Source organism: Eumetopias jubatus, unplaced genomic scaffold (assembly GCF_037043125.1).
Source record: "Eumetopias jubatus isolate StellerSeaLion01/CBP00866 unplaced genomic scaffold, mEumJub1_p1.0 scaffold_6, whole genome shotgun sequence".
In the NCBI taxonomy this organism is placed as follows: Eukaryota; Metazoa; Chordata; class Mammalia; order Carnivora; family Otariidae; genus Eumetopias; species Eumetopias jubatus.
Window position 1 is genome coordinate 45,952,260 of NW_028274812.1, and position 16,164 is coordinate 45,968,423.

Consider the following 16,164-nt stretch of genomic DNA (forward strand, 5'->3'; position numbering starts at 1 on the left):
TCCCCTAAAAGCCTTTCCTCTTCTCTTCCATTATAACACACTAACTTTCCTTATCTAGTTTTCCTTCCCATTTTTCTGTCTCACTCTACACAGCCCAGAAAGCAAAACGTTCCTAAATTTTCACCTCATCAATAAGTATAATATAGTCATTTAAGAATTACCTGTCCCTACCAGATAATTGAGATAGCAATTTGATCATCCCCCTGCCTGAATGCCCAGTCTGTATCGGCAGCAGTCCAAATCTGACAGTATGCTTAGGCCAAGCCAAATAATACAAAAAGCATTTAACAAGATGCCTGAATTCTAATTAAGTAGGTCCCCACAAAGCAACAATAAGCCTAAAATTATTTTGCTTTAATCCTGGTTCCAACAATCCACTGTAGCGATTATGACTGCTGACACAGAAATTTTGGTGAAATGCTTTTCACATATTTGATCTTTTACTTTATAATAACTTGATGTGACAAACAGTATTAAGAGTTAGTGTCTAGTGACACTCTAACAGTATCTTAGAGGCAGAACTAGAACCCGATCTCTTAAATCCTAAGCCAACATTCTTTCCTTTAACCAAGTTTTTAACAATATTCAGTAACATTAAAGTTCCCATTTTTGCCATCCTTACACAAAGAAAGCACAGAAAGAATATGCTCAGGAGGAAAAGAACTGAAAACTAGACTAGTAACATCAAGTTTCAAAAATGAAGTAGGTTTCCAAATGGTCACATGGTAGCACAAAAGTTCTTTCAATTTCCCTGGCTTTAGAAAATATAGAAAGTATAAGGATCGAAGAGTGACATTACCCTGTAGAAAGTAAAAGATGTCCCAAATGAAGATGGATTAAAAACACTCTTACAGCATGTGTCAAGTCTAAGGAGCACAGCATTATGATTAACACTGGGCATGGAGAGAAGAAAAAAATCCCTGCTCTGCTGTCTGCTAGTTTTGATCAACGACTCCTACTCTCAGAGTCTCCATTCTCTCATCCATAAAACGATCCCAACTTCACAGGGTGATTAAATATTATGTGATGCACTGAGCAGAGAACCTGACATGAAGAGCTCTATAAATATTTTTAATAAAAGGGAAGACGTTTCAGACATGCACAATTATATTAACTTATCCATAAAATATTTTTTTGAAAAAAACTAAATACTATAAGCAAAATAAGGAAATCACAGATGGTAAGTGACCAGGGAAGGTCATGCCACCTTTTAGAAACTCAGCTGAAACTCAAACACAATGCTCCTGACTCTTTTTTTTTTTTTTTTAAGATTTTATTTATTCATTTGACAGGGGCAAGAGAGGGAACACAAGCAGGGGGAGGGGGAGAGGGAGAAGCAGGCTTCCCGCCGAGCAGGGAGCCTGATGCGGGGCTCGATCCCAGGACCCTGGGATCATGACCCGAGCCAAAGGCAGACGCTTAACGACTGAGCCACCCAGGCCACCCCTGCTCTGACTGAGCCACCCAGGCCACCCCTGCTCCTGACTCTTTAACACATCATTCATTAGTAAGCTCAACACTCACTAGAAAAGAAAGCATATAACCACTGAGATTTTTCAAATATTTGTCAGGGGTTTTGCCCTCAAAGAAAAGAGTAATTATTAAATAAACGATATCTGAGTTTGATTGCCTCCCAAGGCCCATAATTCTTGGTGTGTAAAAGGTGGACCGCTTCTTGCTATATTCTTTCAAAAGTCCCAGTGATACAACAGGGCCTGGAAAATAAAATCTCTGGCTGGAGAGTGTTTCCTAGTAATAAATTTATATGACTGAAGGGGGACATGAGTACTTGGGAGATATCTGATGCCCTTGCCTGAACTGATAAGGTAACCTCAAGAGTCTGGAGTTAGCTCAGGCAATGTCATCAGTATCTCAGCTGATTATCCTGGATGTGCTATCTGATGTTAATAAAACCAAAATCCTCCTCCCTCAACATATATAAAACCAGAAATGTCACTGCATTCATTTACAAGAAATACAACTATCAAGCAGATTGGGAAATATTTCCTGGCTTCATCAGAAAACCACACAGGTAGTAAAATTATTTGATAATTGCCTGGTGAGGGGCCTTGGGCTTGGGGCAACTCAACCACTCAAGATCACCGCCATAACTCCCTTGAAAGGAAGCTGTGTTGTCAGCATCTGTCACAGATGCCCTTGGGATGTCATTAAAAACAAAAATTTTTAAATTGAATTGTAATGACATTTAGGAAAGAAGAGCAAAATGTACATACCCCACAGCTCCTGCCACCACCCCCACCAGGTTTAGCTCAAGAGTACCTGTTCCTGTTTGCCCAAGCCAATGGACAGACCCAGTAGTCAGTCACCTGATGACAACAGTTAAATATTTCCCACACTAGAACCAGATGTGCCCATATCCATGAAGGGCTAAAACATAAGAGTCCTGCAAACCAGACAACAGAATGCCCCTGACTTCAGATCCTCTTCCCTGGAAAATGGATAGGCGCTGTAGAAGTTAGCAACTACGACTCCATTGAAACCCAAGTTTCCTCATCTTTAGGCCTCCAATCAGGTTTCAGGCAAACTCTGATGCACTGAGAACACTAACATATCTTAACAGAACTGCACATTTCCTTCTCTGATCTATTTTAGGATTTAACTCTCAGAGAAATCTATTTCTAAGTATTTGAGAAACATCTTGCTGTGGTCTCACACATACTACTCCAAAATGTACACATTTTTAAAGTTCTCCTTACTTTACTATTTTAATTTTATTAAATGTATAATTAGGATACTTTTTTGAAAAATAATTTTACCTCAATATCAAAATAAAACCTTTTATGCCCTTGGTAAATTTCTATAGTGAAATAAATCTAACATTATTCTTACATACATCAAATCCTAAGAAAACATATGGTTTTGGTACTACACAATCATTTGCTAAAATTATACTCCCTGATGTGTAAAGCCTGTAGACTCAGCCAAAAAAGAATATTTTAAAAACCAAGCGCTCTTAATCAAAATGAAAGTTCCTTTTACTGAGGGTTTATTGTTTTCCTTATTTCGGGTGAAATGAAATATATCTCCCCAAAAAGTCATTTCCAAACAAAAATCCGTAATATGAAATTACAGCATATGGAACCCCCAAGAATTTCCACACACTACTGAGGGAGTCATTACAACCCTGAACCCACACAGCAAAACCACATTGTGTATAATAATGGTGTTCACCACCTTCACACTCAACATTGGAGAAACTTTAAGTTAGGTTTGTAAATTAAGTGCAGCTCTGTGCAGTCCAAGACCATTTCTATATTGTTTCTGGGAAAGTTTTTTATGAAGATAACACATCTTCTCACAGTGTAATCTGAAGCTCACTTCTTTCTTAGACCAACAATAGTAATTATATAACTTCCTTCTATAAGAACAGTTAACCTGGGCGCCTGGGTGGCTCAGTTGGTTAAGCAACTGCCTTTGGCTCAGATCATGATCCTGGAGTCCTGGGATTGAGTCCCGCGCATTGGGCTCTGCTTCTCCCTGACCCCACCCCCTCTTGGGCTCTCTCTCTCTCAAATAAATAAAATTAAAAAAAAAGAAAGAAAGAAAAAGAATGGTTAACCTAAATTCTGTTTAAAATGAAGGCTCCTGGGGCGTCTGGGTGGTTCAGTCATTATGCGTCTGCCTTCGGCTCAGGTCATGATCCCAGGGTCCTGGGACCGAGCCCCGCATCAGGCTCCCTGCTCAGCGGGAAGCCTGCTTCTCCCTCTCCCACTCCTCCTGCTTGTGTTCCCTCTCTCGCTGTGTCTCTCTCTTTCAAATAAATAAATAAAATCTTTAAAAAATAAGTAAATAAAAATAAAATGAAGGCTCCATCTCCCATTCACCAGAGGACTACTTGAGTAAGTAATTTAGTGGCTATCAAACTGAAGGCATCATTTAGTAGTAAAGTTCTGCCTGGTGCACATTACTACAAAACTAAGAACCATAGATCCAGCTTTTGGGGTGCCTGCCTGGCTTAGTAGGTAGAGCATGCAACTCTTGATCTTGGAGTCATGAGTTCAAACCCCACGCTGGGCATAGAGCTTACTTAAGAAATAAATAAATGAAGGAATTACCTAAAACAAATTAGACCCAGTTTTTGAGAGCAATGGCTGTCAGAAAATAGAAAGGAAGTAAAATCTATACTTTCATGGGGGCAAAGAGAAAGCAGGATAGAGGTATGGTGGAAGATTTACAAAGTCACTGAGGAGATCAATGAAGCAGCTAATTTTGCTTACAAAAAGTCTAAAAGAGGAAATGAAATGGTTATACTTTCTAAGCTCGAAATTCTAGTTTATCTAGCAGTCTAACAATTGGACACCTTCTAACTGGTACCTCTTTATTACAATTATAATTGATTTTATTAATGATGGTATGAGAATACAATATGCTGAAGTATTTTCAAAATTTTTTATTCTGGGGGCGCCTGGGTGGCTCAGTCAGTTAAGCATCTGCCTTCAGCTCAGGTCATGATCTCAGGGTCCTGGGATCGAGCCTGGCTTTGAGCTCCCTGCTCAGCAAGAAGCCTGCTTCTCCCTCTCCCTGTCAAATAAATAAATAAAATCTTAAAAATAAATAAATAGATAGATAAAATTGTTTAAAAATATTTTTTTTATTCTGATACTATTTTCAGATAATATAATGTTGAATATAATTAAGTGTATTTCTTTTTGGTATTCCAAAGTGTTTAAAAAGTAGTAATTTATGCACATTAAGTTTTCCAATGCATTGTTTTCCAGAACTGGAAGATCAATTTCCCATCCATGTCGGAAGTAAGAATTTCTTGTAAATATTAATTAATTAATTCAGCTACATATTGAGCAGCTATTAAATCCAGGAACTGTGCTCGGCACAGGGATAAAAAGTAAACAAGAAACATTATGCTCTGCCCTTAATAATTATAGGATAAAAATCTAAGAAAATGATGTTTCTGAGGTTTTGTTTTGTTTTTTTTTAAGATTTATTTATTTGAGAGATAGAGAGTGTGCCTGCATTGGAGCGCAAGCAGGGGGAGGAGCAGAGGGAGGGGAGCAGAGAGAATCTCAAGCAGACTCCCTGCCAAGAGTGGAGTGGAGCCCCACTCCAGGCTTGATCCCATAACCCTGAGATCACGACCTAAGCTGAAATCAAGAGTCAGTCTCTCAACTGACCGAGCCACCCCTGAATCAGTTTATTTTAAACTGCAGAACTTGTATTACTCTGACAATAAAAATAAATAGGAATTCTCCCTTAATCCAACATAATTTATTTAACAGACTATAGCTGGTCCCAAAAGAAAATTAACAATCATTTTTTTCTCGAAAATTTTTCTGAACAGTAAGTAACCAAAGATTCTCTGGAAAGTTCTACAAAACCAGCTATAGCTTTCTCAGCAATATCTTTAACCACGAAAACACTTTTCTGGCATTACTGGCTAAAAATATAAAGCATAGAAAAGAAGATAAAGAGAATGAAGCTAGTGGCTAAATATAACTTCATACAATTTCAAATGACAACAGTTAAACAAAACCATAAATAATCATTAAAAAGCTAAAGTACAATTTTTCTTCCTGCCATAGACTGACAAGGGCAGACTGGCGAGGTGGCTAAGAGCTCACAGGGGGACCAGAGTGGCTTTTGTTTACCACTCTGACTTTGGACAAGCAAACTATTGAAACTAGTCCCTTATTTCAAATGAAGATGAAAATATTATGTCTCATAACGGTTAGGAGAATAAATGAGATGACACCTGTAAAGCACTTAACACTTTCTGGTAAGAGTTCCCCCCAAATGCTAGTCATCATTGTTCACCTCAGAACATGATTAGTGGCTGTAACCATAAGCTGGAGCCAGACTTCTAAGTTTGAATCCCAGCACCACCACGGCCCTAGCTATGTCCCTGTTTTCCCCTCCAGAGACTGGATAAAATAATACCTTCCTCATGGGGTCTCTGTGTTCTTCAATTAGCTGATATACCTAAGTGCTAGCAGTCATCATCATCTTCTCAACGAGACCAAGGTCGGTCCAACGGAGAGGAAGTGTGCCATGACACCAGGAGGAAGCACTCACAAAACTATCACACACAGAATGTTATTTTTAAAATAGGTACAATGCATTGTGTGCTCAGAACCTTGCAGAGTCATCAGGAGCCTAAAAATATCAAATATTTTGACAAATATAAAGTAGGCCTTCAGGCTACATATTCCAAGTAACTTAACACGTCTGAGAAGAAAAGAAATCTTCAATCTAATACTATTTCTTCATCAACCAATATTTATATAGAGATAAAGCTTTCTGATATACCACAATGACACATGTGTTTATTGCCAGAAAAACATTCTACACATAGAAACACCAGCCTAGATGAAATTTAAAAGATGAAAAAATCACTTCTGAACCTAAGTTTGACTTCAAAAAATCTGATGTTTGATTTAAATACATTTTCTACTTCCCCTAAATGGCAATACATATTAACTTCCAGTTGGTAATGTAACTCCTTGAATTTGTAGATAAAACTATCTTTAATTCTATAACCAATTCTCCCCCTTGGATTTTTAGATATGTGACTTTCTTTCTTACCAGGTGTGGTGGTTAATTTTATGTGTCAACTTGACGGGCTATGGGTACCAGATATCTGGTTAAATAGTATTTCTGGATGTGTCTCCGAAGGGGTTTCAGCAAGAGGTTAGCATCTGAATCAGCAGACCAAGTAAAAGTAAAGATTGTTCTCTTTGATGTGGGTGAGCCATTTAATCCACTGAGGGTCTGAATAGAACAAAAGGCAGAAGGAGATTTCATTCTCATTCATGCATACTCACACTCTTGTGCGCTCTCTGCCTGTGTGCCTGCCTGCCTGAGCTGGGCCATCAGTCTTCTCCTGCCCTTGGATTGGGGTTATACCACCAGCTTTCCTGGGCTCCAGCCTGCAGACAGCAGATCATGGGACTTCTCAGCCTTCAGAGTCGAATGAACCAATTCCTCTGCCTCAATATCACCTTGAGGGCTCCCTTTCCTCCTTCCTACCTCTTTCCTGATTTCAGTCACCACCACAAGTCCCTGCAGGTCAGGTCCTCTGCTCCTCTAGCCCAGTATCGGCAAACCTCCGTGGAATGAGTCATGACATCAATTATAGATTCTCAGGCTAAGTACCACAAAACACACCTAACCTCTCATATGTAATCTATTCAGTTTCACTCATTTATGAATTTAGCTAAAACTGTGTATATTTGTGGTATGTCCTGATATCATTCTCCTCCAGGATCAGGTCCTATAGGTTTAGCCTCTGACAATGACTCTAAGAAACACTAATACCATCCTCAAGGCCCTACCATGCTAACCATGCTATGCAGTAAAGGGTTAACCCAGTAGGCCTACGGCTCAAACCCTGCAAAATTTCTAAGAAAGGTCTGTTTTCAGACTGGCTCAAGAGGAGCTCTGAGCCCTTGTAATATCTGCCAGATACACGTTTTTTTGTATACCTGAGGCCTCGGGCCATGTAGTACCAGCATGACCACATAGTTTATACTAACACTGTGATTCATGACAAACTCCTATCTTTGCTCTGAGGGGCAAGACTCTGAATAGCTAAAGTCAGTCATGCAGGTGCTGCGTGTCTACACGTGGGGACCCCAGTAAAAGCCCTGGACACCAAGGCTGGGATGAGCTTCCCTGGCTGGCAACGCTTGGCACCTGTTGCCGTATACTGTGGCCAGGAGTGCCACTCCACTGAGAGACGAGACCTGGAAATCTGTGCCTGCTTTCTCCCGAACTCTCCCCCATGCAACTTTTCCCTTTGCTGATTTTAACCTGTACCCTGGCTGTGTCAAACTATATTCATGATTAAAACACCTTTTTGTGAGTGGCTTCTAGTGGATCACTGGGTCTGATGGTGGTCTTGGGGAACCCCCTCCCCAATCTTCTTCTTAGTCCAATCATCTTAATCCCTGTTAGAAGTATGAGTCTTGCCATATAATTTGCCCCATTAGAAAGTATTGGCATACTATTCACCAAATCTTTTTCTTGTACTCAACTTTTGCTTTTTTTCTATGATTTATCCCCAGAAAAATGATTCTGTCCAAGGATATTGCTGTTGAAGCAGAAGACACAGCAGAATTTACAGTACTGGACTTAGAGACTGCCTAAAAGCTGAAGGTATTATCCAAAAAATGAAACACACAGATGTTAGGCAAAAGGCTTAAAAGAATTTCATGGGAAAGTAATTTGCTGGCATTAAACCTACAATTCCAGCTTATTCAATCAAAATAAAAAATTCATTTATTGGATGAGTATATACACTCATGAGTATGTAAACAGAGTATTTATTGGAGAGTGATGCTTTTCTCACTATACATGAGGCTTGTTTTTATTTCTTACTTATATTCAAGCATTCTTCCATTTTTCCAATCTTCAAATACTCACCAATGACAACACTGAACTTTTTTGCTGCCTTTCACATTCTCAAACATTTTTATATGCACTTTTTTCGATTCTCATTTTTGTCTCACAAATCATAGCCCTTTGGCACTGAAATCTCTTGAGTACTTTCCAAATGTCCCCTTATGAATCATAATCAAAACTCAGAATACCACAGCCTTGGTTTGTAAAACAATGATACATACGTGTAATTAACCGAAAGACACAGGCACTGTCTTCTCAGGACTTGCCCATCTCAGTTACTGGCAATCAATCCTGCCAGCAACTGAGGCCCAAACTCCCCCTCCTTCACTTACCCACTCTGTCTCCAGGTCTAAACCATCAGCCAATTCTGTTGACTCCATCCTCAAAATACATCCAGAATCCAGACACTTTCGCCACTGCCATTACGCCTAAGCCACAGCATGTCTTGCCAGAATTACTGCAAAGGTCCCAAACTAGTCCGCCTGCCTTCACCCTTACTTCCCCATGGCTGTTCTCAACACAACAGCCAGGCCTGTCCTTGTTCAATCACAATCCAGGTTATGTCACTGCTCTGTTTAAAATCCTTCAGTGGCTTCCCATTATTCAGAGTAAGAACCAAAGTGCTTACAATCATTCTCAAGGCACTACGTGGCCTTCCCCTGTTGCCTCTCTGTGTCCTTTCCCATTCTAGCCATGTGGCCCCCTTGCTCTCCTTGTACTCATGGGGCGTGCTCCTTCCTCAGCGCCTGTGTTCTTCCTGCCTAGAATACTTCCCCCCAGACATCTACACGGCTTGCTCCCTCACCTCCTTTAAGCTTTTGTTCAAATGTGACTTCCTTGGAGAGGCTGGCTGGGACCATGTTATTTAAATCAATCACCACCATTCCCTAACTCCCTTCCGGATTTTACTTTTCTTCAGAACACTTAAAACCTTCTAATCTACTATATAATTTACTTATTTCTTTTGTCTGCTTGGCTGCCCCCTCTAGAATGCAAGCTCCATGAGGGCACTTTGCCTTCTGCTATGTCACCAACACCTAGAAGAGTGCGCAGCACTTAATAAACATGCAGAGATTATTACTGGATTAACTAAGTGTCAAGATGTAAACCTTTAAAAACTCAGAGATAACTATAATTATATAACTACATAAAAAGAAGCAATAAAAATCTTTGTGTGCCAAGACAAACCATCTGGAGGTAAAATGGACTACAATGTTTGACCCTTTCAAGGTTACTCAGGGCGATTATTACAGTTTCCTGACAGCGGCCACCATACTCACTGCCCTCTCAATCCTCCCTGGGGCACAAAGCTCGCACTGCATCTGCCCCAGGCTGCAGGTGGCTTGCTGTGCCCCCAAGTCTTGTCACGCCCTTGTTAATGTGCCTGGCCCACCTCAGATCACACTCCATGCCCTGAGCATCCCATTTTGTTTCCCAACAGTCCACGGATGGTTTTCATGGGTTTTTCTCCAGGTCTTTCTCTAAATGCCACCGTAAAACTTTCAGCCCATTTCACATTGGATTAGACATCCCGCCACTTTTCCCATCTACTCCTGCCCAGACCAGCTAGGCCTCTCTTTCTGCTGGATGGTTGGTTGTCCGGTGCTAAGACTTTTATTAAAGTTGTTCTGTTTTGAAATTTAGAGTGATTCCCTTCATGTCCCCACTTTTAACTGTATCCCCAAGGATTATTATTATTATTTAATGGTTTGGTATAAGAGCTTTATTAGTGCTATTTGCAAATTAAAAAACAAACAAACCTTCCTCTACTGATAAAATTTCTTTTAGCTAGAGATTTCAAAAGAATCAGGATGCTTTCTAATGAATTATTTCTCGTACACCTATGCCACTCCTATTATTTTGTGCTAAATATCTTATTATGGCGAGTTTTTATAGATCTATAAAGTGTTACTAGCCAGGAAACAATCTAAGGAAAAGCTTTACTAGACTGCTGAAGACTATGATCACTGTGCAGAACAAAAGAATAACAAAAGAATAATGTTTGTGTATGTCCAAGGTCATACATGCGTAACTGGATGTCTTGGTGAATCAACTGTTTCTATGTCATACCGTCTTTAGCATCCTACTCTGGGAATGGTAGCTCTGTTCTCCACATCTCCTAATCTAGGCATATACTTCTCATCTCCATCCTACACACTTCACCCAACCTCTCTGCTCACAACCAGATTCCACCTAGCTATTTCTTTTGTCAAATCTGATGGCGTTCTCTTCATGGAGCTGGATGCTGGAGAAAACTCCCTTCGTACTAATCTTATTTTCTAAACTTTCTTCTCATGTATCGTCCTAAATGGATGTGGAGGTAAGAGGACCACCTGTCAGGCAATTCCTGAGTTAAATGGGGCAGGGCAGGGGGACCAGATGTCACTTAGGCTCCTTCCAAATTAAAGATTTTATAAAGAAACTTTGATTCTTTCAATGACACCCTATCCTCTGCTGTGCTCTCTGGGAGGTCTCACCTCATTCTTCCCAACCCACAAGGAAGGTGGAGCGAGCCTTTTCAATTCCTGGGGCCACCCCTTAGCTCTCTCAATGACTCTTCTAGTACCTTTGCCACTTGAAATCACCACTTGTGGATATACTCTTTTTAACCATCGCAGGCAATTTCTATTGTTTGGGGATATTTCTAACTTCCTCAGTGACTTACAAACCTCAATCGTATTTGCCCATTCCACCTCAATTCCAACAATAAACCCAAGAGCATCAACTTCTATCTGACCTCAGCATATTGACCTGCTTACTCATCTCCAATAGACTCTTTAGTAAAATCCTTACTGCTGATACTTCGGATTTTTGCCTCTTTCCAAAAGTATTCAATTCTTCCTTTCTCACCTATACTTTGGGACAGTGATATATCATCCAAATTTACAGAGAAGACTGAAATTATCCAGTGCAAGTATAATATCCCTAAACTTATCTGAACACTTTTATCTCCAATCCCCAAATGGAAAGAAGCAAGAGACTGCTATGCTGGAAAGAAGAAAGAAATGCAAAAGATCCCTTCAGGAGACAGGGAGATACCCTTATCTCAAGAGTCTCTGTGACATGTTCCTCATTACAGCCATTCAAGGGAATAGTGCAGGTCCGGGCAAGCAGGAGACAGAAAAGCCAAGGAGAGCTCACTGTCTCTCACAGACCTACCTCCCCTTTTCTGCAATCCTTCTGGCACATCATGGCCATAGTGTGATAGATTCAAAAGATCTGACTTGGAGTCTGTTACGGGTTGAACTGTGTCTGATAAAAGTTCATCACACAGAAGTCCGAATCACCCATATCTCAGAATGTGACCTTACTTAGAAACAGGGTTGTAAGATATAATTAATTAAGAAAAGCTCATATTGGAGTAGGATGGGTCCCTAATCCAATATGGTAGGTTTATAAAAAGAGGACATTTGGAGACAGACAGACACACAGGGAGAATGCCATGTGATGAGGAAGGTAGAGATCAGGGTGAGGTATTGCCAAGCCTAGGAATGCCAAAGACTGACAGACACCACCGGAAGCTAGCAGAGAGGCATGGAATAGAGTCTCCTTCATGGCCTTAGAAGGAACCAACCCCATCAACACCTTGATTCTGGACTTCTAACCTCTAGAACTGTGAGAGTAAATTTCTGTTGTTTAAGCCACACAGTTAGAGGCACTTTGTCACTGCAGCTCTAGCAAATGCAGTCCTAGCTCTACAATTTTCCCGTTTCTAAAGCAGAGATCGTAATTCTTATTGCTACAAACAATAAATATATATAGTGCTTACCAAGTGCCAGGAACTGTATGAAGTACTTCACATGGATTAACTCATTTAATCTTCACCACAGGCCCATAATGTAGATATCATCCCCTTTTTACAGATGAGGAAACTGAGGTACAGGTGGATTGAGTAAGTTACCCAAGGTCACATAGATAGTGAAGAGCCAAGAGAGAAACCCACGCAGTCTGACCATACTACCCATGAAACAACTATCTTTGTAAACCACAAAATTCCTCACAAATTAAACAATCACGATTATAATATCACTTTTCTACCCAAGAGCCCCTATTTCCCACAATAAAACGAACAAATTTCTCATCCAAGAGCTTCCACAATCTAGCACCTGCCTACCTTCATTTTATCACTCATTTCCTCCCTACACAAATTCTCCCTTCGCACTTACCTGCTCTTCTTTGCTTCAGCACAACTCACATTTTGTCCTTTATTCCCACTGTTACTCTTTCATGGGATTCCCCCGCCGTGCTGCTCCACACCCAAACTCTTATCTTTCTCAAAGAATACAACATTCTTTATGAAGCCTTCCCTGGCAGCTCCATCCATAAGTGGTCTCCCCGTGGCCTCGTATATGCATTGTTCAATATTCCCTGAGAATTCAGGAATAATGTCAGCCAAGAAGGTGCTTACACCACCTTGTAAGATGGCAAAAGAAATGAAATTTTTACACAAACCACTAAAATAAAAAGAAGGATGTTTGCATGAGAATGACAAATTACTATGGAGATTTACAGAAGTTACCACAAACCAGGATGGAGAAAGATGTACTGAGGAGGTGGTGCCTGGATTGGGCCTAAAAAGGGGTCAATAAAAATGTTTATAGCTTTATATGCATTTACTAATGTATGCATTTAGTACTAATTACATGCATACTGGGTTATTTGAAGGTATATGTTTTTTTTGTTTTTTTTTTAATCTGACAGAGACAGCGAGAGAGGGAACACAAGCAGGGGGAGTGGAAGAGGGAGAAGCAGGCTCCCCGCAGAGCAGGGAGCCCGACGTGGGGCTTGATCCCAGGACCCTGAGATCATGACCTGAGCCGAAGGCAGACGCCTAGCGACTGAGCCACCCAGGCGCCCCTTGAAGGTATGTTATCTTCCTTTCTCATATTTATGGTTTCAGTCTTCTCTAGATCCAAAAGGGATTGGAGGTGAATCTTACCCACTGGGGTGTAAGCCGTTGTGAGGCAGGGGTCTTGGTCTGGTCTTTCTTATAGTGTCATACACAGCTGATTACATGCAATCAGACCTTCAAGAAATACTTGAAGAACAGATGCATAATGAAGGGAAGCAAGGAAAGAGAATGTTACAGGAGAGAAGTGAATTCCCATGATTTTCCCAAGTTCTCCTCGACCTAGCAGCCACTCCCTTTCTCTGCTTCCTGTGCCTTGGCTCAGCAGCCCTGCTTGTGATGCTTTTTTCCTTCCCCTTTTTGGCATAAAGTCCTCTGAGGCCCAGTTCGTTCTCCCCTCCTAGCTGGGTATTCTCTGCAGGGGTAATCCTATGGATCTCCTCCTTCCTGCCATTCTGCTGCATGCCTTCGGCTCTGCTCAGCACTTGGATGTTCTCATAAAGTTTCATACTTGGTTATCCTTCTCCCACCAGATTTTATAGTTCCCCAAGGCTGGAAACCATGTCCTATTTATTTTGTATGCTTCCCCTCTTCGCCTCCACACAGACATCCCTTCAAACACAGAAGTACCTGGCAAATACTTGCGGAATGACTAAATCCTTTCAGTATTTCTATCGCTGAAGTATAATGTTCTTTCATCTAACTCTCCAGGTTCAAAAGTACAGTGGAAAAAGTTATATATCAAAGCATTCATTCCCAAGTAACACAGATTTATCTTTTCTAAAACTTGCAATCACTGAACCAAACTTCAGTGGCTTCACCAACGAGAAAAAAAGGTGTAAGCACACAAAGAAGGATCTGTTATATAACCGCCCTAACACTGCTAGCTCAATTCACCTTCTTAGGCACAGGATTTATCATTTTATGGCAACTTAGTAGTATAAATACTACACACATTTCTTCCCCAAGAAAGAGATACTGAATGTGGTCCAACTTAACCTGAAACTGGCAAGATGAAATACAACAACTAGAAATGAAATTGAATTTGTAAAGCTCCCAAGTTCCTGCAGCAGATACTCAAAATTAACTATTTGTTACTTTGAATTTAATATGGAATAATTCTTTTAAATTTTTTTTTTTTAGATTTTATTTATTTATTTGACAGATAGAGAGAGAGAGACAGCAGGAGAGGGAACACAAGCCAAGGGAGAAGCAGGCTTCCTGCAGAGCAGGGAGCCCGATGTGGGACTCCATCCCAGGACTCGGGGATCATGACCTGAGCCGAAGGCAGTCGCTTAACCAACTGAGCCACCCAGGCGCCCAATATGGAATAATTCTATGCAAGTAACAGTAAGTCTAAAAATTTTAATGGTGAGAACCTTAGAACCATAACATAGCACATGGTTAACGTGGTATCCAATCTGAACAATGCTCGGTTTCCTTAGAAGAAACGGTGGAGCTTAAGATTTTTATATGTTCATTTATTTAAGTAATCTCTATAACCCCATGTGGGCTGGAACTGGACTCCCGAGATCAAGAGTCACTGGTTCTTCCATCTGAGCCGGCCAGGCACCCTAACAGATTCTTATTTTGCTCTCTACTTCTACTGGGTTCTCCGTAGAACAGACAGCCTCTAACTTGTGGAAGACTTAAAGTAAAGATAAAGGAGGGAAAGAAGAAATTAAGCTTACCACCAAAGGGGCCAGCAAAAGACACTCTTACCTAAGATAAGTCTGCAGGTTTTTCAGTGCCTCCAAGAATCAGAATTTCCTTTGAGAAAGGTCATTTCAAAACTGCTTTAAAACCATGGACTGCAAAACTAAGTTGAAACACTGAATTCCAACTGCCTAAGACACTGACTTTGCTGGGGTCCACTTCTTGCCCATTGACACTGGCTGAGAATGCTTTTTCCAACACTTGGTGTTGCATCAAAATGAACCTGCTTTTAAGAGAATTACACCTCAAGTACTCTCTAATTTTAATATTGAGAAAAAACAGAACCACTGGCCTGAAACTCTCAATTCTCTTGGAGATCCTATTTTCCTAAACAAAAATGAAACAAAGTTCACTTTCCGTTTTTATAAATACCATAATTAATTTTAACCATAAATACTGCTATAAGAAGTTTGGTAAATGAGAGAAGTTTCCAGACTCTTTCTGACATAGGCAACCTCTGTATTTTGACCACATGACTGATGAATGCCCCATATGTTCCTGTGGCCACTACTGCCAGTCTAGTTATACTATAAAAAATGGAGCAGAAAAACATAAAAGATATTACTGAAAAGCCCAAACGGAATACTATAGTCTGGTGCCAAAACCTTTTTTAATGGTTTTCTTGAATAAAAAAGAAATGTGGAGAAAAGCGACCTGTTTGGGGGAGAAAACAGATTAAGTATAGAAAAGAGGAATTTTCAGACATTATAATGTGTACCTGAATGAAAGGTTATTAAAGGACTTTTACACATAATCAATATTTAGCCAGTGAGCAAATACTTTGTTCTAATAACAAAAATACTAAGTAGAAACCGTAGATAACTTGTGTTTCAAACACTAAAGCTGACCATTTCTTCTATCTTCATATAATTCAGTCCTTTTTAATTCCTAAGATTTTCATATCCAGATGAGCCAAAGTCATAAAATTAGCGCCCGAGAAGACCGATGCTAACATCCCTCCTGGACAGCCTCAGGTAAACCTTTTCAAACACAGAGGAACTCCAAGGCCTCCTTCAGAAAACCATTCTAAAGGTTAAAATATTCAGAAAAACTTCCCTGTATTTAGCATAAATCCCTCCTGATGCTTGCAGTAAGTCGATTTCCTCTTCTTTTTCTTCAGGGAAGATGGAAAACAGCTGTTCAACATTCCCTTTCAGGCTACTTTTTCCTTCCTGCCAGACCCATCCCCCCCAAGGGAGAAGTGTAAACACTGCAGGTGATTC

General features: G+C 40.4%; 1 protein-coding gene across 1 annotated transcript in view; it reads right to left on the reverse strand.

Moving 5' to 3' along the window:
* The window catches only part of DSE (dermatan sulfate epimerase), a 77,613-nt gene that overhangs the window by 54,351 nt on the left and 7,098 nt on the right, over positions 1-16,164 (reverse strand). The gene's annotated exons all lie outside the window — the stretch shown is intronic.